General features: G+C 41.7%; 1 long non-coding RNA gene across 1 annotated transcript in view; it reads right to left on the reverse strand.

The window, feature by feature from the left end:
* LOC126929858 (uncharacterized) overlaps positions 1 to 18,820 on the reverse strand; it is a 32,183-nt gene extending 13,363 nt beyond the window's left edge. Inside the window, exons 1-2 of the long non-coding RNA XR_007717300.1 lie at positions 18,445 to 18,820; positions 17,579 to 17,715 (exon numbers count right to left, since the gene is read on the reverse strand). This is a non-coding gene — a long non-coding RNA (uncharacterized LOC126929858). The remainder of the gene's footprint in view (positions 1 to 17,578; positions 17,716 to 18,444) is intronic.
* Between the last annotated feature and the right edge of the window lie 3,684 nt (positions 18,821 to 22,504).

The following is a 22,504-nucleotide window of genomic DNA, read 5'->3' on the forward strand; positions in this document are numbered from 1 at the left end:
GAGGGAAAGAGGCATATCAAGGGCGAATCCGAGATATATGCAAATTGTTTCACATGAGGAACTGAACAGCACTCCAGCTATGGAGAGCTGATATTCTTAGAATCTCAGTTAATAATACTAAACATCGTTGGTAACAAGGACTGTAGACACACAATAGAATTTAATCGCTGGTACCACAGTCTCACAATGGGAAATTACAATGCCCTGAATTTAATAGGTTTCATTTTTCAAAGTGAATATTTCGCTTTTACAATCTCTCACTGCCAGCAATGCTCTTGGATTAGAACTCATTAGAGAGTTTTCTTTTATCTAGAAACAGGGCCCTTGGCTATTCATACAGACTGGTTAGCTTTGTCTGATGGCAAAAAAGGCCACTTGCCTTCCTCTTCCTCCTTTGTGTTCCCATGTTTTTGATTACCACAGACAGGCCTTCAATTGTTTCTTCCATTTTAGCACAGCAATGACAGCATAAGGAGAAAAAAAAAAAAAAAAAAAAAAAAGGTGTCAGAAGACCTGAGTTCCAGGCCACCAACCCCAGCACTGGGACGAGTCATGCATCATCTGATCCCCAGGTTCCTCAGCGGAGTTAATCATTCCATTCCGCACATATTTATTGAGTAGCTAGTGCTTCAGTGCTTCAGGCTCTGTTGTGTATTAGGGATACGGTGATAAAATCGTCCTCATCCTTGACCTCACAGAGTTGACAGGATTCCCCATCCCCACCCACAAACAAAATGTTTTGTTAAATTAATGGGACAGACAAATGTACACTTACTACAATTTTTGTAATTTATTTACAGTCTTTTAAATGGCTCCACCTACCTTCTAATATGATCAGTTATGTTTCAAATGCCTGTTTTGCAGATTCTGAAGAAATGATCACGTATAGTTGTGGAGGTCTATAATCCCCTATCTGGAATTTTCAGGCCAAATATATTTCAAAATTCAAGTTTTACTTAGATTTTAGGTTAATAGGTTCAGATATATTAAATCATAATCTCAAAGGAAACTGAGGCAGATCCCTATAATCAAACCCAATATTTCTGCAGTGCAACCTAGCCTCAAAAGTCACTATATACATATACACACATATATATATACACATATATATATATACACACTATATATACACACACATATATAGTCTTTATTCATCTTGCTGTGTGGGGATATCCCATATTCCTTAGTTCAATTTTGGCCATCAAATGAATCATAAAACAAATTTAAAATAACTAGCTTTGGTCTTCAGGTGGTTTTTTTTTTTTTTTTTTTTTTTTGATTTCAGAATTGCATGTAAGAAATTGCAGGCCTACAGCTCATAATTTTGAAATAAGCAGGACATGGGTTGAGGCTTAAAAACCGAATTTATCAAAGATATTCATTAAATTGCATTTGCTATAATGGTATTTGACCTATAGATGACCCAGCTTTATAAATAAACTTAAAGCACCTCCAGGTCCATTAATATTTCATTGATCCATAAAATACTTTCAAGTACTTATATTTATCTGCCTCATAGAAAGACCGTATCTGATGTAGAAACCACATGCACAAAGAAAAGCAGCCTCGCTTTGGTGTCCGGGATCATAATTCACATGAGCGTTAGGAGTCAGCTATAATATAATTTTTAAGGCCCCAGGAGGGACTAATGAAAGTTGGCATGACAGAATTGGACCATGCCATATGGTGGGTCAGCTTTTCCCATGCTCAAGATAGCAATGTTAGAGTGATCTCTTTAAAATGCACATTGGAGCCAATGTCTTCCGCTTAAAACCCTCCAGTGGCTTCCCACAGCACCTGGAAGAAAGGCCAAATTCCTTAACTTGATCTGGCACCATATGACCTCATCTTTCTCCATCTCTCCTGATGTCCCAACCACCTGGCCTTCTAATTTACAAAGCTCCCACCCACCTCAACACCTTTGCCCAGCTATTCCTCCTGCCTAAAAGCACTTGAACTGGCCACATCCTTATTCCTAATGGCTTCTCTCCATCACTGAGGTTTCAACTTAAAGGTCACCCGCATAAAAAGATCCCTGACCACAACTTTATCTGAAGGAAGGCACCCAGCACAGCCTTCATCAGGTTTTCTGCAGGAAAGTTGAGGCAGGACAGGTGAACAGCTTAGAACTGTCTAGTTTAAATAATTCTAGTGGGCTCTGGGACTTAAAGCTGTTCCTAGTTGGCTGATACCTGGCCCCAGGTTGACTTAGGACAGGAGACATATTGGGCTGGTGTGTGAGAGTAAGCTACAGGAGAGGGCTCAGAGTATGAAATATGGAACACAGAATAAATGGAAACAACTTTGGTCATTAATTTGGCCTTGTGATTAATGGATGTCAAATAGACAACTTCAAAAGCTATGGAAACACAGACTGGTGGCACACAACAGTAAACCAGATATAAGACTGTTTTAAATAAGATAGAAGTGTATTTCTTTCATGCATAAAAGAAGTCCAAAAGTAACAAATCTAAGGCCAACATGGTCGCCCAGTGGTGTCATCAGGGAACATACATCCTTGTCTTTCCACTTCCCCAACCCAGCACAAGAGTCCCTTCTCAAGATCACTTTGCACTCATTTCCCTTTGCTGTTGTAACAAATGATCACGAATTTAGTGGCTTAAAGCAACATACATTTAGTATTGTACCATTCTGAAAGTCACGATCCAAAATGAGTCTTACAGTGCTAAGAAAAAGATGTCTAGCAAGACTGTGGTCCTTCTCAGGGCTCGAGGAGAAAATCAATTCCTCGCCTTTTCCAGCTCCTATGGGCTGCCCACATTCCTTGACTCATGGCCTGTCCCTCCATCTTCAAGGCGCATCACTCCAACCTCTGCTTCCAAAGTCTTTGACCCACTTGCTTCCTTCATCTAAGAACCCTTCTGATGACAGTGGGCCCACCTGGATAATCACCCCTCTCAAGATCCTTGACTTAATCACATCTATAGTGTTCCTTTTGCCATCTAAGGTGAGGTACTCACAGGTTTTGAGAATCAGGACACGCATGTCTTTGGGAGACCATTATTCTGTCTACCATGCACCGAATTCTCCAGGGTGGCAGCTAGAGCTCCAGGCATCAAATACACATTCCAGGCAGCAGAAAAAGAAAGGAGTGGAAACTGTCATTATCTTCACCTGCTTTAAGGAGCCTTCTCTGAAGTCCTCATAGCACTGTCTCTTATGTCTCTTTAGCTAGATTTAGTCATAATGTATATGTTCCAAAGAAATGCAAGAGAGGCAAAGAAACGTAGACTTTGATGCCAGGGGTTGTGTCCAGTTCAAAATGAAGGTTTGCTACTAAGGAAGAGGTGGAAATAAATATATGGAAGCCCCTAGCAGTCAATACTACAATCTTCAACAGCAATATAGGTGTCATGATTACAGAAACCTCTGTCTTCTGGCTATTCTCTCCCACAGAGCTTGCACAGCCATCTGGGACCCAGCTGGCCCAGCCATAGACTGTGGAAATGTGACATGAAGCCATTCCTGCTGGAAAATCTGAGTCCTTTGAAGACAGGGCCTTGTCTTTCATGCTCACTTATTATCTCAGTGCCTAAAACAGTGCCTGGTGCCCAACGGGCTTGCAGTAACTGTTGGTTGCGGAATGAGTCTAATCTCTTTCATATCTAGTATAGAGGTTCTCCACTGGAGGTAACTGTGGCTCCCAGGGGACATTTGCCAACGTCTGGAGACATTTTTGGTTGTCACACTGAGATGAGAGGGTGACTGGCGTCTAGTGGGTAGAAGCCAGCAATGCTGCTAAACACCCCATAATGCCCAGAACAGCCCTCGACAACAGATGACTACCCCTAGCCTCAAATGTCAATACTGCCAAGATCGAGAAACTGCACTGTATGATAGGGTGTCCAAATTCTTAGACCCAAAAATTCCAAATTTGTTTTAAAATGCCCACCATGAACGGCTGCTAGGACTCTGGGTGGAAACAGCCCCATTGTCCTATGACAGGGCCCCACTGCCCTCCTGTTCAAACGTAAATTCCATGGGTGAAGGGTAAAGTGCCTCATGACTCCACCCACACTCGCCCATCCTGTGTCACACCTTGGGGAACCTCCACAGCCATTCGTGCTGGAGCAACAGCCCCCTCCTCGCAGGTCACCAAACACATTTCCATATCCACAAGCACCTTTGCTCAAGACACTCCTCTCTCCCTTTTCACCCGTTCAATGTTTATATGTCGTCCAAGTACCCGTGCAAGAGCCATTTTCCTTTCGAAAACTTTTTCTGAAATCTTTTTCATCTTCCCATCAGGTTGTGTCATGTTCTTGCCTAAACTCCCATAATACCCTCATCATGGCAGATCACTTTTCATTTTTATTGATGTGTGGTTTTTTTTGTTTTTGTTTTTGTTGTTTTTGTTTCAGAGGCTCGCACCGTCGCCCGGGCTGGAGTGCAATGGCACGATCTCGGCTCACTGCAACCTCTGCCTCCCGAGTAGCTGGGATTACAGGCACACAGCACCACACCCAGCTAATTTTTTTGTATTTTTAGTAGAGACAGGGTTTCACTATGTTGGCCAGACTGGTCTTGAACTCCTGACCTCATAATCTGCCTGCCTCAGCCTCCCAAAGTGCTGGGATTATAGGCATGAGCCACCATGCCCTGCTGATGTGTTAATTTCTTTCTTTCTTTCTTTTCTTTTTTTTTTTTTTTGAGACAGAGTCTCGCTCTGTCGGCCAGACTGGAGTGCAGTGGCGCCATCTATGCTCACTGCAAGCTCCGCCTCCCGGGTTCACGCCATTCTCCTGCCTCAGCCTCCTGAGTAGCTGGGACTACAGGTGCCAGCCACGACACCTGGCTAATTTTTTGTATTTTTAGTAGAGATGGGATTTCACTGTGTTAGCCAGGATGGCCTCAATCTTCTGACCTCGTGATCCCCCGACCTTGGCCTCTCAAAGTGCTGGGATTACAGGCATGAGCCACCGTGTCCGGCCCTGATGTGTTAATTTCTTAGGGCTACTATTGCAAAGGACCACAAACTGGGTGGCTTAAAACCACAGAAACAGCTGGGCGCAGTGACTCATGCGTGTAATCCCAACCCTTTAGGAGGCCCAGGCGGGCGGATCACCTGAGGTCAGGAGTTCAAGACCAGCCTGGCCAACATGGTGAAACCCCATCTCTACCAAAAATACAAAAAGTAGCCAGGCATGGTAGCAGGTGCCTGTAATCCCAGCTACTCAGGAGGCAGGAGAATCGCTTGAACCCAGGAGGTGGAAGTTGCAGTAAGCCAAGATCGCGCCATTGCACTCCAGCCTGGGCAACAAGAGCGAAACTCCTTCTAAACAAACAAACAAACAAAACAAAACAAAACAAATAGAAACATTGCCTCAGCTCTGGAGGCTAAAAGCCCCAAATTGAGTTGCCATCCAGGTAATGCCTCCTCTGAAGGCTCTAGGGGAGGATCCTTCCTTACGTCTTGTAGCTTTTGGTAGCTCCAGGGGTTCCTTGGCTTGTGGCAACATAACTTCAGTCTCTGCCTCTACTTCATGTGGTCATCTTATCCCTGGGTCTTCTTCTTATAAGAACACCAGTCATGTGGCATTAAGGGCCTACCTTAATTAGTTACCTCATCTTCACTAATTACATCTACAACTATCCTACTTCCAAATAAATTTACATTCTAAGTTATTGGGTGTTAGGACTTCAGCATATCTTTTTGGGGGACAAAATTCAACCCATAACAACTAGCATAATAATAATTAAATATGTTGGCCTTTGAAAAGGATATGAGAAAAAGTCAAACAAATAGGTTTAAGTTAAAGAGGAGAACATATTGGACATACCGAGGAGGTAAATGTAGCTTCAGGCATAGCTGGATCCAGGAACTCAAATACCAATCAAAGGGCTTGATATCTGCCAGTCTCTAAATTCCACTTTGCACTGTGCTCAGCTTCATGTTCAGTAAGATTTCTCCACGTGGTGACTCCCAGAAATTGTGGGTTTACATACTCTTACACTTAGAGTCCCTATCAAGTGCAAGTACAGCAGATAAGAACTTTTCTCCTGGTTTTTGCCAAGTGTAGGATTGAATATTATAGCAATACTTGGGGTCAGGTGGCTTGCTGAACCTATTGCTGTGCTAATTGGCTCAGCCTGGTCCCATGTCCACACCTGGGGTTAGGAATAGACATAGGGTCAGCCCTCTCTGTAACTCAAAGCCTGGGAACAAGGAAGAATTATACCGAGGAAAATCAGAGAGAGGAATGGATATATGGCTGGAAAATCAGCAAATACTTAACACAGACAGTTTTTTGTCCCCTTTTTCCTGGGAGATGCAAGCAGGCTAATGTCAAAAGTGACATCCATCTTGTTTGATCCTGTGAGAAATAACACCAGACAGAGTATTTGGCACATAGCAGTTGGTCAATAAATGTTTCTCAAATTGAACTGGGATTTTCCTTTATCTGATATTTTTCTGGCCCTCTCTGGGCATCTCTTCCTTTCTTTTGATCTAAGTGTCATGCATTTCTCCTCAAGTGCCTCCCTTTTGTCTCATCAGTGAAAGTTGTAAACTATTCTAAATATAACTTGTCTTTTCTTCTTCTTCCCCAAAAGTATGATCTTACCATTGGTGGACAAAGAATTACTATGTAAAGCTACATGACTGTTATGACTGTGATGACAATGTGTTTGAATGCCACCTTTCTCCCCAGGTTCCCACCAGAGTCCTCAGAAGATGTGTGATTTATAAGAAAGAATATTATGCACAGAAAAATCCCAACCGTTCATTTTCTGCCATTCTCATGTCATGCGGTGAACAGATGTTGGTCAAAGAATAAGTCAACAGCAGTTGGGTTCACCAGCTTTCACCAACGGATCATAAAAGAGTTCATGATTTTAATCAAAGTTTGTCATCCACCCAGAACTTAATAAATGAATTTCCACCAAAAGGAAATTTAAGCTTCTGAAAGTTACCCAGCCCAAGAGTAACAGGGTGAGCTGTGGGTCCAGAAAGAAAATAAAAATCAATCATGACAATTATCCTACTAAATTATCTTAAACTGCAGTGTATCAAAAAGGCTCAGGTAAATGTCGACTGTCATACCAACAAGCAGTGCTGTTCCCATCACTGACCTTTTTCTTGTTAAAATGCATGTCCATATGCAAAATAGAAGTGTTCCATATCAGAACTGAATGCACTATCCATTTCGAGAATTTCCCAAAATAATCTGCAGGAAATGGAATTCAAGAGACAATTCGGTTTATCTAAAGACATGTACAAACAACCTTTAAAAACTGTCTTGCCTGAAGAGTCACATCTTCAGTTTGTCAGCTCCTGTTTCAATGGATTCAGACCTGAGCTTGCTTCAAAATAAGATGCAGTGGAGTGGGATGTCCTGATGGCAAAACATCCTGAAATATCTCATTTATACACAGGTCATTTCTCTGCCAACTTCCATCATCTAAAATATACCTGAAAACCCAGTGAAAAGCAAGAGAAATGGTCCTTTGAACAGCCCATATAGATGTGGTCAAACTCAAGCACTTTGCTAATGAAAGAGCTACAGTCAGAACCTATGGACTCTGAACTCTTCTTAAAAATCTAACGATCTCGGTGTAACAGTGAAGGGCCTATCAGAAATCACATGGCTCATTTAGACTGGGATAATTCAAAGGCAGTTCAGTAAAGGCACTATTTACAGAGGAGTTTGGTGTAGAAAATTCGAAGGAGCTGTTACCATCCTGAGGTCTGAAGGGAAAGAGGAGGGTGTTGTTCCCAGAATGAGGAACAATGAAGAGCTCTGTGAAAAAAAGGCTACCTGAAGAGGAATGATGACCATGGAGGAAACGACCAGCCAAGGCAACCCCAGAAAAAGTGTCTAGAAAACATATATCCCAGCATCCTCTCTTCCCTCTTATTTCTTGCCAGCTTGCCCAGCTGAAAGGCAGTGAGCTAGGGAGCCAGTTGATGCAGCCCCTAACGTTCAGCTTTGCAGCCAGAGAGCAGGGTAGGACAGGGTGGCAAGTGGCCCTGCTGGGGCAAATAGACCATGACATATATACTTGGTTGATCGCTGTGGGTTTTTCAGCTCACAGTACATGTGGGGAAACTAGAAGCAACTGTTGCTAAACATGGTACATGGTCATGCCCAGAAGGGAACATCTAACAACAGCAAAGAAGAAATCAATGTTTCCTGCAGATACTGATATTCTAATATGTGAACAGGAACTTTTGAAAGTTTCATTCAAAGATACAGACTCTCTCCCAAAGGAATTCAAATAGAAATCATACGGAATGGGACAATTTAGGATCGGGCCCCAATTCTCCATGGTGCCAGAGGACATCCCTGTAGTACAGATACCTTGGTAATTTAATAGCAAGTAGTCCAGAAAAGCTTTTAAAAATCCTGAAACTTATCTTAAGCAGGTAGAGACATTTGGGGATTTTTTTATAGGGCTTTTTCCCCATAGTAGTTAAGATTTATTTGCTAATTTATGAAACACAGTAATAATAACTAACATGTTATTGAGTTCTTACTATGTACTAGGCACTTTACACACAAAGGTCATCTCATCCTCACCCCAGCCTTATGAGCAAGCATGATTATCTCATTCCTATTTTACACATGGCAGTTAAGAAATTTGCCCAGGGTCCCACAGCTGGTAAGACACAGTGCCAGGATTAAATCCAGGCAGTCTGGCTCCAGAGTCTGTCCTCCTTACTGGACACACAGCCTCTCTAGCTCACATTTACAGCACCTGCTATGTGTAAGCACAATGCAAAGGAGATGAGAACAAAAAGAAGAAAGAAGAAGGAAACCAAAGAAAAGAAAAGAGAGAGAGAGAAAGAAAGAAAGAAAGAAAGAAAGAAAGAAAGAAAGAAGGACAGAAAGAAAGAAAGAAAGAGAAAGAAAGAAAGAAAAAGAAAGAAAGAAAGAAAGAAAGAAAGAAAGAAAGAAAGAAAGAAAGAAAGAAAGAGAGAGAGAGAGAGAGAGAGAGAAAGGAAAGGAAAGGAAAGGAAAGGAAAAAAGAAAAGAAAAGAAAAAAGAAATGACATCCATGGCACCTAAATGAGTCTATAGTGCAGAAAAAGTACATGGAAATGCATGGTATATTATTTTTCTATTGCCATGTAACAAATTACCACCAATTTAGCAGCCTAACATAATGAGCTCTTCCCATTCATGAGCTCTCAGTTCAGTTGATCAGAAGCCCAAGCATAGCATGCCTGGGTTCCCTTCTCAGGATCTAACAAGACTGAAATCAAGGTGTCAGTTAAGCAGCATTCATATCTGGAGGGTCTGGGGAAGGATCCATTTCCAAGCTCATAGAAGTTATCAACAGAATTCAGTTCCTTACAGTTGTAGGACTGAAGTCCCCATTTTCTTGCTGGCTCACAACTCACAGAGGCCACCCACACTCCTTGCCATGTGGCCCCATCCATCTTTACAGCCAGCATTGGAGAATCTCCCTCATGCCAAACCCCACTCATTCTTTGACTCTCTCTACAGGAAGAGCATGATCTCCTGCAAGGGCTCACCTGATTAGGCCAGGCCCACCCAGAATAATCCCCTTATCCTAATGTCAACTAATTATGCATCATGATTACAATGGCAAAATCTCTTTTTCCATGGGCCTGATATCTCGTCATAGGCACAGGTTCCTCCCACACTTAAGGGAAGGGGATTACACAAGGGTGAGGGTCAGTGAAAGTCATCTTAGAATTCTGCCTCCAACACCTGGCAATGGTCGCATGAGGCATTGATGTGAGATGGTCACAAAGCAGTGTGGAGCTGACCCAAATGACCTTCTAATAAATTATATATATATAACATATTATAGTGATATGTAATTATAATAATACATATTACATATTATATGACATTTATATTATACTATATAATAATATTTATATAATATATTAAAAAATTTATATGTATATATTATATATAATATATACTTATGTATTGTATTAGTCCATTCTCATGCTGCTATAAGGACATACCCGAGACTGGGTAATTTATAAAGAAAAAGAGGTTTAATGGACTCACAGTCTCACATGGCTGGGGAGGCCTCACAATCATGGCAGAAGGTGAAGAAGGTGCAAAGTCACATCTTACATGGTGGCAGGAAAGACAGCGTGTGCAGGGGAACTGCCCTTTATAAAACCATGAGATCTCATGAGGCTTATTCAATATCACTAGAACAGCATGGGAAAAACCCACCCCCACGATTCAATTACTCCCCACTGGGTCCCTCCCACTACAGATGGGGATTATGGGAGCTACAATTCAAGATGAGATTTGGGTGGGGACACAGCCAAACCTGGAGAAACTTGAGTTGCAAGTTTTCCATAGTGGTTAAAATTTATTTGTCAAAACTTATATATAAGTTTTATATTATATATAATATAAATGCCTATTTTATTATATACAATATAAATATCTATATAACATATAGATATATGTATTAGAGAGATAGAAAGTCATTAATTAACCTTGCAAACCTGGAGTCAGACTATGGGGATACTCCTTGGGCTCCGTCTTTATTGTTCAAGTTGTTTAATTCCTCCAAACCTTGGAGAAGTTTCCTGCTCTGATGTCCAATAAGTGACAGTATATTTCTCATAAGGTTGCTGTGAGGAGTAACATTTAAATCCATGTGGCTTCCTAGCACAGCACCTGGCAAGGAGTAGGCACTGGATACTGTTAGCTATTAGAATTAATATTAGCATTGCTGTTAATATCTTTATTGCTATTCATATTTGAGTGAAATAAGCCTAGACTGAGTTCACAGCACAGCTGAGAAAATTTCCATTGCTTGTGTGGTTTAACATGGATTCTGGGAGCAATAACCCTGGTCACTGATGCATCAACTCTGGAATAAATGCCAGTGGCCGCTGGCAAGAAAGGAACAAGAGCATCCCATATTCCAGCTGCATTTACAAGATGGCTTATTGCTTTTATAGATCCTTCAGACAAGGGCACAAAGGCTTCCAGAGAGAAAAGCCTGAGATACTCTAATATGTATATGAACAGGAACATTTGTAAGATTCTTCAAAGCATATGGTCTCCAACCAAAGCAGACAAGCAATTGGAAACAGAGAAAGTTCTCCTCGCCTATCTATTTACGCTATAACAAGCTTCTCTTTTGCATTCACTTTAATTTAAACAACGTTGTATGTCAGGCTACTTCCTGCAAGTTGCAACTCATTTCAGCTCCTTTTGCATCATCACTCAAGAGAAGGCACCCACGAAGGCAAGGTGTGGGGGTTGTTTCATTATTGGGGATGGTGTCCTTTCCAGAAGCATCACCCTCTTTAACTGGTGAGGAGTGTTTTCTGATCTTTTCTAGAGCAGTGTCCTCCAAAGTGGAAAATAAGCAAAAAAAGCCATTAGACCTTCTATTTATACTTACTTCAAACTAAAAATAAAAAAGAAATTAAAGTGTGTTATATTTTAATAAGCAGCTTGACACTTGCCTCACTCCCTCTGCGTCGGTTACATATGGTATTGCAGAAATTCTGAGAGAAGGTGGGAATTCCACAACTCAGAGGAACTGGGGATGGGGGACACAATGGCATTCTTTTTTTTTTTTAATTATACTTTTAGTTCTGGGATACGTGTGCAGAAAACGCAGGTTTGTTACATAGGTGTACACGTGCCATGGTGGTTTGCTGCACCCATCAACCCGTCATCTACATTAGGTATTTCTCCTAACGCTATGCTCCCCTAGCCCCCCACCGCTCCCCCCAACAGGCCCTGGTGTGTAATGTTACCCTCCTGTGTTCATGTGTTCTCATTGTTCAGCTCCCATTTATGAGTGAGAATGTGCAGTGTTTGGTTTTCTGTTCTTGTGTTAGTTTGCTGAGAATGACGGTTTCCAGTTTCATCCACATCCCTACAAAGGACATGAACTCATCCTTTTTATGGCTGCATAGTATTCCATGGTGTATATGCGCCACATTTTCTTTATCCAGTCTATCATAGATGGGCATTTGGTTTGGTTCCAAGTCTTTGCTATTGTGAATAGTGCTGCAATAAACGTACGTGTGCATGTGTCTTTACAGTAGAATGCAAATCAATAAACGTAATCCAAACAGAACCAATGACAGAAACCACATGATTATCTCAATAGATGCAGAGAAGACCTTCAATAAAATTCAATACCCCTTCATGCTAAAAACGCTCAATATTGATAGAACATATCTCAAAATAATGGGAGTTATTTTTGACAAACCCACAGCCAATATCATACTGAATGGGCAAAAGCTGGAAGCATTCCCTTTGAAAACCAGCACAAGACAAGGATGCCCTCTCTCTCCACTCCAATTTAACATAGTATTGGAAGTTCTGGCCAGGGCAATCAGACAAGAGAGTTGATGGTTGCAGCACACCAACATGGCACAAGTATACATATGTAACAAACCTGCACGTTATGCACATGTACCCTAGAACTTAAAGTATAATAATAATAACAAATAAATAAATAAATAAATTTTTTAAAAATGAGAAAGAAATAAAGGGTATTCACATAGGAAGAGAGGAAGTCAGATTGTCTCTGCAGATGTCAATGGCGTTCTTACTGCTTCTAGCCTATAACCTACTGAGGTTTCTTGCAATTTACACATGCCTGGTAGTGTGGATTCACAGACTGCATTATCTCCTCTTAACTATAGCAGCTCTCACAAAAAGGACTAGTGGCTTAAAGATTCCTACAAAGTAATCTGAATTGAAGGAAATAATAACAATGCAAGCATCTGCATGCAAGGAGAAAATGGCTGTAACTTCTCCCACCACTAATAGGAGCTTTTTATCAGTTATATTGTGATGTAAAAAAAAAGATGATGAGCAACTCGAATCTGTCAAAACAAACAAATAAAAAAGGAAGTTATCAAGCAGATTATGTAACATATAGATTTACATTTAAAACCGTGATCCGATATTTTCTATACTAGAATATAGGTTCCAGAACATCAGGGATCTTGTGTTTTTTCAAGCTTTTTACTCATATTCTTAGCTTGGCACAAAGGAGGCACTGCATAAATATCTATTAATAAATAACTTAATCTGTAATGATGAGGCTTACATTTTTCAGAGATAGCCTCAATCATCTCTCTCCTTCCATAGGCTGGCTTACAACGTGATCTTGCTATTCCCTCATCAAGAAGTATAGTCTAGGCCTGGCGCGGTGGCTCATGCCTGTAATCCCAGCACTTTGGGAGGCTGAGGTGGGCAGATCACCAGGCCAACACAGCGAAACCCCATCTCTACTAAAAATACAAAAATTAGCTAGGCGTGGTGGCAGGCGCCTGTAATTCCAGCTACTTGAGAGGCTGAGGCAGGAGAATTTCTTGAACCTGGGAGTCAGAGGTTGCAGTGAGCCAAGATCGCATCACTGCACTCCAGCCTGGCGACAGAGTGAGACTCCATCAAAAAAAAAAAGAAGAAGAAGAAGAAGGAGAAATATAGTCTAATTCCCAGCCCTTGAGCCAAGGCAGGCTTATGACAGCTTTGATGGATAGATTATGGCAGAGGGAATGCTACGTGACTTCCAAGGCTGTCAGGAAAAGCCACACAGCTTTCCTCTCTGATTTCTCCTGAGATGCTTATTCTGGAGGGAGCAACATCTGCTATTCAAGAAGTCCAGCTACACTGAGACCATCGTGGTGAAAGAGGCACATGAACACTCTGACCAACAGCCCCAGTTAAGGTCCCAAAGCTGCCAGTCATGGCAATGGCACAACTTGGACATCCTTCAAATGACTGTAGCCTCAGCTTCATCCAGTATCAGACTGTACTACACAAGGACCTGCAAGTGAGAACCAGTCAGCTGAGCCCTTTCCTAATTCCTGACCCAGAAATCATGAGCAAAACAAACTTGTGAGTTTAAATCATTAAATTTGGGGATCATTTATTACGTGTTACTAGATAACTAAAACAATAAACCTCCTCCCAAATATATGTTATGGCTTAATATTTTTTATTTCTTTTCTTTTCTTTATTTTTTTGAGACAGAGTCTCACTCTGTTGCCAGAATGGAGTGCAATGGCACCATCTTGGCTCACTGCAACCTCCTCCTCCCAGGTTCAAGCAATTCTCACGCCTCAGCTTCCAAGTAGCTGAGATTACAGGCACCCACTACCAACTCTGGCTAATTTTTTGTATTTTTAGTAGAGACAGGGTTTCACCATGTTGACCAGGCTGTTCTCGAACTCCCAACCTCAGGTGATCCACCCGCCTTGGCCTCCCAAAGTGCTGGGATTACAGGTGTGAGCCACCGTGCCCGGCCATGGCTTAAGATATTTTTTAATAATACTATAAGGCCATCGCAAGTCATGAAACATGTAAAATTAAGCATGCAGTTCATTTCTAATACTAATTTTATTTAGTGAGAGCAATGATATTTTGGTACTATTCACAAATAGAGTAATTAGATTACAAGTAATTTCGGTTTTATCAATTTGTAATAGACCTAATGTTTGTGTCCACCCAAAATCCACATATTGAAATTCTAATCCCCAAAGTGATAATAGGTTGGTGCTTGCGGCTTTTGCCATTACTTTTAATGGTAATGCCGATGGCACAACTAGCACATCCTTCAGAGGACTGCAGTCTCAGCTACAGCCAATTGGTTTTAATGGCAAAACCACAAATACTTTTGCACCAACCTAATATTAGGAGGTGGGGCCTTTAGTGGGTAATCGGGTCATGAGAGTGGGATCCTCATGAATCCTATTCCCTCATCAAGAATTGTAGTCTGGCTGGGCACAGTGGCTCATGCCTGTAATCCCAGCACTTTGGGAGGCCGAGGCAGACGGATCACCTGAGGTCAGGAGTTCAAGACCAGCCTGACCAACATGATGAAACTGTCTCTACTAAAAATACAAAAAAGTAGCCAGGCATGGTGGCAGGCACCTGTAATCCCAGCTACTTGAGAGGTTAAGGCAGGAGAATCACTTGAACCCGGGAGGCGGAGGTTGCAGTGAGCTGAGATCATGCCACTGCACTCCAGCCTGGGCAAGAAGAGCAAAACTCTGTCTTAAAAAAAAAAAAAGAAAAAAAAAAGTGTAGTCTAATTCCCCAGCCCTTAAGGCAAGGCAGGCTTATAACTGCTTTGATGGATTGATCCTATTCATGAGGATTCCACTCTCATGACCCAGTTACCCACTAAAGGCCCCTTTTGTCATGTGAGGATACAATGGAAAGTCAGTAACCTGCAGCCTGGAAGAGGACCGTCACCAGAACCTAACAATGCTGGCACCCTGATTTCGGACTGCCAGCCTCCAGAACAATGAGAAATACATGTTTGTCGTGTAAACCATCCAGTCCATGGTATTTTTGCTACAATGGCTCGAACTGAGACACCATTTAAAATTATAACTGCTTATGTATGCTTTCTGGTGGACATAAGATATCATCAGTGCAAGTATATAATTTATAAATAAGTACACAAATATTGGGAATGCATGTTTAAAATATTTCAAACTGAAGTGTAAGATTAAATTGCTAGATTGGAAAATGAAGAAAATAAATCAAACCTCTCCCAGCATCCTGCACAACATTTCAGGAGGTTCTTGGACTCTTGTCATCCAGACCTGGCCTCACTTTAATGAATCCCATCTTGGGTATGTATCTAGCAGGCAATGTGCACAGTGCTTGTGTGCCGTCTGTGCTGTAGTTGCCAGACCTCTTGGATTCATCCCTGTTCTGCTTCTCACTCCCTCTGCACATTTAGGCAAATTACTCTAACCTTCCCCTCCACCCTTTTTCTTGAAACAAGATGGAGTACAGTGATGTCATCACAGCTCATTGCAGACTCGACTTCCCAAGCTCCAGTGATTCTCACACCTCAGCCTCACAAGTAGCTGAGACTACAAGTGTGCGCCATCACACTCAGCTAATTTATTTTATTTTATTGCTATTATTATTATCATTATTATTAGAGAGACGGGTCTCACTAGGTTTCCCAGGCTGGCCTCAAACTCCTGGGCTTAAGTGATCCTCCCACCTCAGCCCCACAAAGTGCTGGGATTAGAGGCATGAGCCACCACACCTATCCTCTAACTTTTTTCTGAGCCTCAGTTTCCTAATCTGTAAAAGCCGACTTATAAGACTCGATAGCTCATAGGGTTATTGTGAAGATCAAAGGAAAAACTTTCAGTAAAGAACCTGTTCAGGATTGTATGTGTATAGCACACTCAGCACAGGTAGTCAACACTCAATAAACATCAGCTGCATCTTCATCCTCATTATTACAAGGAGCAACCTCCGCAAGAACACAGGAAAGGCAGGAAAGGCAGGTAAAATGGGGCCATAGAGCAGATTCTGAGTGATGGTCCTAAGGACTCAAATGAGGAAGATGCTCAGTCTTATAAAGAGAAAAAAGAATAAAAATCATGAAACTACCACAGTATCATGTGCCAAAAAATTCTGAGATAGCAGTGATTTGGAGAAATATACTGGTGAGAATGTGAAGTTCTGTAAACTTTCTGGAAAGTAATCATCTGTGTTCATTTAAATTAAAATTATACATACCCTTTGACCCAGCAATCACACCTTTGTAAATATATCCCAAAGCAACAGTGTATAAGAATATGTTAAAAAATGATGTGTGTATGTGTGTTTATGTATATAGGCATAGACACATACATGTGTATACATGCATGCATTTGTGTCTGGTTATAATACCATAGAAAAAAGACTACAAGGTTATGCACTAAGCTGTTAAAATTAGTTACTTTAAGAGAGATGGAGATGGAGAGGAATAGACCAAAAAAATTCCTTATGCACTAAATTGCTATCCTTGCTATAAATCACTGGTATTTATTTATTTTTAAATAAAGAAACTAGAGAACTTGGAACTTCACTGTTTATCTTAGATAAAGCCACATGTAAAGCACATCCTTCCTTCTCCTGAAGAGGAGTTTCTGGTCTTTAAAAGATGAAGTTCTAAATGGCGGATCCTCGTACTTTTGACCACTGGGGATGGATGGTGCAAGTGTAGAAGAAAAGGAGACGGGAGAGAGAGGAAAATCAGGCAAAAAGTCAAAATCTTGGAATTTTGCATTTCACAGTCACGTAAAATAAACCAAACAGGCAAAAAGCAATGATGAGAACTTTTCTTACTTAAAGTATCTCCTATTACACTTCCCAAATTATAAACATATTTGTGATTGGCCAAATACATATATTCTAGTAGGTAAAAAAAGAAAATACACCATTTAGATAGACTCAGGATATTTTTTAAGTACCTACCAACTGTCAATCACCCTCCAGTTGCTTTCAAATATCAATTTCATCTCCAGAACATTCCAGTGGTTGAGTCAGCAAGCACTCCCAATCACTGGCACTTTAGTTTGAAATACCATCATGAGCCACTCCGGTTTCTAAGGGAGACTGTTCTGGAGTACAGGGGATTTGGCCTAAAGGAGACGTTTTATTTGGGATTGTTTTGGCAGCAGGTGTCAACATCTAATTTAATCTGATTTTAGCAAAAAAAGGGCCTTTATTATCTTACTTATCGTGGAATTTTTTGCAATAAGCCTACTTCCCAGGGCCAGATCCGGCCATTCCAAGATTTCATCAGGATTCTTTCTCTAATTTTCATCTCTGCTTACCTCAATGCGGGCTTTATTATCTGGGTGACTCTCCCTTCACAGTAACAGCATCCAACATGCATTCTATGCACTTTGTAGCCCTGGTGAAAAGATGTCTTCCTGTTCCCCATAAAGTCCATTCAATTACCTTGTCACATCTGGAACCAAGGGGGAGGAGTCAAATCTATTCAAACTCTTTGGACTGGGATGAGGGAGGCATGGTTCCTCAAAAGGAAATTTAAGACGTTACTATCAGAAGAAGGTCTGGACTTGGGGTAAGCGAAGCAACATATGTCCGTTTCAGGGAATAACAAGAAGTGATTTGGGTCATGGTGTCCTGCAGACTCCCAGGAACCCTTCTGTAGCACAAAGCCTGCCATGTGGTGAATATGGCTATGAGTGAGAAATCAGGGAGGCCCAGAAGGTCACATGAGGATAATGGAAAGAGCTGGCCTGCTGATTCAAAGTCTGTGTTTGGAATTCCCTGATGAATCCTACACTCTTTAGAGTTTGAGAACCTTGGGATCTGAGCTCTGTTAAAAAAAAAAAAAAAAAAAAAAAAAAAAAAAAAAAAGGATACCCCTGCTATACCTGCCCACAAACCTATAGACTTGAGAAGGACAAAAAGGTGGGGCTTATGAACATGGGCTCTGACAACAAACCAGGGCCATCTCCCTCCTTCCCTACCTGCCACCCATTAGCTTGTGATGTGTGGAAGTGATTTAACTTTCCTGCGTTTCATTTTCTCATTAGGAAAATGCAGCTTATTGCCAATTACATGGACTTCTGGCCAGCATTAGTGTTTTCTTCAAGAGTTCCATAAAGGAGCAGCCAAGAGGGTGGGGAAGGGAACCCCATGTTTAGAAGGAGTTTGCTCTCCTGCTTACCAGTGAGGTGAACTTGCTCTGAAATTGTTTCCTCGCCTGGGAAGAAGTAAAGTTAATGATAGCACCTGCCTTCTACAATTTTCTGTAGGATTAACATCACAGGTGTTCTGCACTGTGCCGGCAGAGAGCAAGCACTCAACATATGGCAGGTGCTGGGGCTCTCACTCGGATACAAGTCTCGTGAGCTCAAGGCTTTGTGTCTGTCTTAGCTGAGCTGTAACTTAGAACAGTGCCTGGCATATAATGGATGTCCAACAGATATTTGTCAGAGAAACTGTGGAATGCTTGTCATCAGTTCAGTATTACCTCAACTCGGCCTTCTCTTCTACAACTTCTCCTACTTCCCAAATTTTCTGATTCAGATGTTATATTCAGTGCATAGTTATCAAGCACCTGTTTTGTTGCAGGCACTCATCCACACTCTGGGAACGGAGCTGTGAATAAGACATGCAAAGCAGTTACTCTTGGGAGTTCATATTCTTCTAGAGAGAGGGAGGGGGGTTGTATATTCGGTGGGGATAAGGTCTAAGAAAGAAATAAAGTGCAGTGACGACAAGGAGTTGAGGGGTGGGAAGTCAAAAATATGTGATCTGGGAAGCTTCGGACAAGATGGCTTTTGAGCTCACTCCCAAAAGATGCAAGGAGCCAGCCATGAAAAGGGCTAGTAGGAGGGAATTCGAGGTGGAAGTCCTGAGGTGGCATTATGGATTGAATTGTGTCCCCAGAGAGATATGCTGAAGTGATAACTAGTACCTGTAAATACGGCCTTATTTGGAAAGAGAGCCTTAGCAAATATAGTGAAGTTGAGTTCTACTCAATTCAGGTGGGCCCTAATCCAATGACCAATGTCTTCATAAGAAGAGGAGAAGAGATGTAGAAACACACAGGGAGGCAGAGATGGGGACAAAGCACCCACACGCCAAGGAATTGCCAACAACGTCAGGAACTCAGAGAAGGAAATGGAATACTTCCCTGGAGCCTTCAGAGGGGATATGGCCATGCAGACACCTTGATTCGGACTCCAAGCCTCCAGAACTATGGGAGAATAGATTTCTGTTGTTTTTCACCACCTGGTTTGTGGAGCTTTGTTAAGGCAACTCCAGGAAATTAATGCAAGTGGAAATAAGCTTGGCATGTTCAAGGGACAGGAAGGAAGATTGTTGACAATGGACTGCAGGGGAGAGAGTCAAGAAATAAGGGCAGAGAGTTAGGAAGAGGCAAACTCAGCAGGACCTGGTGGGCCATGGTGTAAACACCAACCGCTGCTCAGCCTGCAAGGGAAGCCAGGGGAGGAGCTCAGTGGGGGAAGGACATGATTTACGTTTTTCAGAATCACTTGGGCACCTATACTATGGGGGCACATAGCAAAACAGAGGGACTGGTTAGCCTGGAGACAGTCATTGCTAAGGGCATGGGGTGGCTTTTATTACCCTGGCAGTAGCATCCTTTAGATACTGAAAGGAAGGACCATCGACTGAGTTAGGTGAGTCTGGAAGCACCTTTCAACCCAGGAGTTGCTCAAGGAAGAAGGGTGGATGCTCATTTTGTGTGTGTGCCTCCAGATCTTTCACCTCAAACCATAATCTGCCATCTTTCTCCCATTCTAAATTCACTAATGTTCCAGAAGTGAAGCGCATATTTTCTGAGAAAGTGGATAGGTGCATACATCTGCACATAGGCATTTGCACATGGCTGTAAATTAATGGCTCATGCTTAAGGAAGAAGGAAGTACCAATCCCTGCTATGTATGGTCAGCCTGTGTTTTCTCTTTCTTTTTCTAAGCATGAAAATGCTATATTTTGTATTTTTCCCTCACTGTGATCATTCTGGTTTTGTGACTGTGTATTAGTTACCCTGGCAACGTGGTAGACTTGAATTTGATTGGCCAGGTTGTCAGGTTCATTGTGAGAGCCAGGGGCCCGTTTTTGAGCGCTAGACCTGTGCATGTTTACCGCAGCTACACAGACAAGCTTGGTCAGGAAAACCTGATTGAGCAGAACTTCTGCATCCCCTCTGTCTGCCAGAGGGACCCTTCCAGCACCTGCTGTGTGAATGTCCCTTGCATTGCTTTTGAAAAGATGCAAGAGCTCATCTCTATCTTTGAAATGTCTGTCAGAAAATGTGCTTAGCATTGGTATGTTCAGACGATGGTGCAGAATATATTTATTTATAATGAGAAATTAATTCTCAAAGAAGCTTAGGGAGAATGGTCTAATTGCTGGACCATGGGATTAGAACCTGTTACACAGATTTAATTCAGACTTGCTGTGCATTATTGAGTAAGTCACAAACTCAGCCAAATGCTTCGTTTTCTGTAAATAAATTCCATTCATAAAGAAAGAGCCTCATCTTAAGAATGAAGTTCTAAGAGCACTGAAGATTTAAACTGGGATAAAGTTGTAGTCTTGTTCTTCCAACAATATTGAATCACTTATTTAATCAATGTATCAGATACCTGGTTTACTGATTAAAGTCGGCTTCTATTCATTTACCAATTACCTAGGAAAAAAACAAACTCCCATGTATGGCTGAAAATCTTTATTAGCCAATGAATAAATAACTCCAAAAAAAAGTAAAGTTTGATACAGACCAATGCCTTAAAAAGTAATAACTGTGTTTTTCTTATTTGCTCAGATTCCTAAGTAGCCACACCTGGCTCACTTCTTGCAATCCTTTTGTTTTCAAAGAAAGCATATCATCGATGCCTGGATCTATCACACTCTCTGTATTTGAACATATTATATCTAACTGTGCTATATAACCAGAATAGTCTTAATATAGATGTAAAAGTCATTGGCAAGCAGTCATTTTTCACCTGGGTTAAGTGTTACAGTATGTTCAGCTCCAGTAAGGCTAACATTTAGGATGTCCAATTCAAAGAAGAAGAAGAAAAAAAGTCTGAAGGGAAAAGAGACAAGAAGCACATTCCAAATATCCTTCCAAAAAAGATGATTGCACACTAATAATTAATTCCTCTGCTAAAGTTACTAGGGAAAAACGTGAACCATCTAAAACTCAGACCTCCCCCAACCCCCCATTCAGGAAAAAAAAAATGCCTTGTTAATTGTGCACAGGGCGACAAGAGAATCAGAGAATAATAGGAAACTAAATCCTTCAGGGTTGAGCCTATAAACCAAATTAATATTAGCTTTTGAACATCACATGCTTTCTAAAAGACCTGGCGTGGTTGGATTTTGTTAGTGAAACTTGTTTGCAGGACTATCAGTAGTGCATTCAGATTAAGCGTTGTTTCTAAATCTGCTAATTTGCTTGCACATGGCACAATGACACAGCCTTAGATTTGTGTAAGGAGTGTTAATTTGTTTAGCATAAATATTTTAAATATACCACAATTTTTATAACTCTTTTTTTTTTTGTCCGCCTTTATTGTCTAACACTTTGGGAATCCCCCAAAATGGAAGTGGCAGGACTCTTGACCCTTGAGAGGCCTGCTTGCTCTCAGATTTGTGTGCAAGGAAGATTCTTCTGGAAATAACCCTCTTTTTTTTTTTTTTTTTTTTTTTTTTTTTTTTGAGATGGAGTCTTGCTCTGTCGCCCAGGCTGGAATGCAGTGGCGCAATCTCGGCTCACTGCAAGCTCCGCCTCCTGAGTTCACGCCATTCTCCTGCTTCAGCCTCCCAAGTAGCTGGGACTACAGGTGCCCGCCACCACCCTGGGTTAATTTTTTGTATTTTTAGTTTCACCGTGTTAGCCAGGATGGTCTTGATCTCCTGACCTCATGATCCGCCCGCCTCAGCCTCCCAAAATGCGGGAATTACAGGCATGAGCCCCTGCACCCAGCCCTGGAAATAACCCTCTCTTGACCAGGAGGCACTTGGTCAGAGGCTTCCGCGGTGAGCCCTGGCTTGAGGCTGCTCGTTCCTGCTGGTCTTGTGCCCTGCCTGCTTGGAAGCCACCCTCCCCAGCCTCTCCCTTCCTAGAACTCTGAGCCACAGACAAGTGCCCAGAACATTACCCTGAGATTTTCAAAGAAGACAGAGAAGAATAAGAAAATGAAAAAACTCAAATAAAAGTCTGTGGAGATGGAATTAATTAACAG

Source organism: Macaca thibetana, chromosome 10 (genome assembly GCF_024542745.1).
Source record: "Macaca thibetana thibetana isolate TM-01 chromosome 10, ASM2454274v1, whole genome shotgun sequence".
Taxonomy (NCBI): Eukaryota; Metazoa; Chordata; class Mammalia; order Primates; family Cercopithecidae; genus Macaca; species Macaca thibetana.